The following is a 1,846-nucleotide window of genomic DNA, read 5'->3' as shown; positions in this document are numbered from 1 at the left end:
AATTAGCAAATGAGCTTCAAACTTATGAGAAGCAAATCAAAATGAATTTCATTTAGTCATATGTTAACCCAGATTTGAGTTAACTTGTACTAGCAATCACATTTTAATCGACATGATTTTCTACAGATTAACCTCTTTCTGTAAGTTAGATTTGGCATACATAATTTTTAATATATTTTATACACCATAAAGTGAGCTTAAGTATGTCTGCAACTCTCTCTCTATATATATATTTATATAAATATTTATCATTTTAGTCTAACAAAAGATATAAACAATATTCACATATAACGTTTCTAAAAAATATAACCAATGTCTAAACCTTTAACCCTATCACCACAAAGTTATAAAGTTTACCAACTAATATCAACATTAAACATTACCGTAAACTAGTAGTTAGTCTGCTAACAAAGTCAAAAGCACTTAGCCAAAAAAAAGAGTGTAACTAACATATTAATAAGTTCTCACTTCATTATTGCTCTTCTAATTTATAGGAAAGCCCCCTGGTATGCAGAGATATCACTATGCACAATTATCATATATGGAAAATGATAGGTAAAGTTTGAAACTTTGCAATCCCACCATTGTAACATATTGGCAGTCATCTCCTAGTAACAGGAGAAATATTTCAATCCTTTTGAACATGAAGAACAACCATTCATGAAACACTGATCAAATTTAAAGTCAAAGTTTTGATAAAGGTTGAAGCAAAGCATGGAGTTGATGACAAAGATTAGTGAGGAGCTGAGTAAAACACCAAGTGAAGGTCCAATACTTAGAGCAGGATGAAATAAATACATGGGATAGGAGCTAAGTTCGCAGAATCATATATGACGCTAAAATGATAAATTACTTAAGACTATCAATATATGGACCAAATTTGGCTATATCAAATGTGAAGCATTAGGCGTTTGACAGAGAATTCTTCTAGTCACTTAGCTGAGATGTGAGAACAAAGAGAGAAACTTATCGGAATTTATATAGAAAGCAGAGGAATTCTTCAAGAGAAATCGAAAAGAGTAACAAGACAACAAGTATAAAACTCATGAATCCGATCGTTTTAGTGAATAACTAATCCGAAGTTAGCTTAATTTGAAACTTATGTATGCAGCATGCTAAACACGTTAAGCAAAAAATATGCCCAAAATAATCATTTAACACATTTCAGAATCCAATCAAATAGTAATTTCCCATCCAGATTCATAACTTCAACCCTTGAACCTATTACAGGCTGATTTTTGAACCAAAACTAAAACGAGGCAGATTCTAGAAACATTTAACAACAGAAAACTAGATCAAAGATGAGGACATTTAAACGACCATAATCGATTCATGGAAAAAAACTAAAAATAGGGGAGATTACGGACCTTGTATAGAGCAGCAAACAAGAGCTTCAACGTCAAAAATTTTCAACTTTGAACTCGAACTTCAACTCGAAGAAGAACGAAAACAGAGAATAAAAGATTTTCGGATCCTTGTTGGTTTCCTTGGATTCTTTGTTGGATTTTCGGATTGTTTATGGATGATCTTCGGATGGATGTTCTAGATTTTTCCGGATCTCTCCGATGTTTTGATTGAGAACCCAAAGGGTCTTTTTATAGGTAATTTTGGAGAGGCTTCCACTCTCATACCCATAAGATTAAGGGTGAGATGAACCAAAATCCGATGGTTCTTCGCATCCCCCCACTTTTCAGGCGGAGCAATGATGATGGTCGAGACTTCTAGGCCTGCTTTGGGTAAAAAATAAATCGAAAAAGATGTAAAGTTGATAGAAAGGGGGCTGTGATTGATAGACGGCAGAGATAATGTTGGAAACCACCAGATATTGTCGTTCTTCGGCGGGTTG

This window comes from Solanum tuberosum, unplaced genomic scaffold (assembly GCF_000226075.1).
Source record: "Solanum tuberosum cultivar DM 1-3 516 R44 unplaced genomic scaffold, SolTub_3.0 scf00145, whole genome shotgun sequence".
Classification (NCBI taxonomy): domain Eukaryota; kingdom Viridiplantae; phylum Streptophyta; class Magnoliopsida; order Solanales; family Solanaceae; genus Solanum; species Solanum tuberosum.
The sequence above is the reverse complement of the archived record's forward strand: the minus strand, read 5'-3'. Positions refer to the sequence as shown.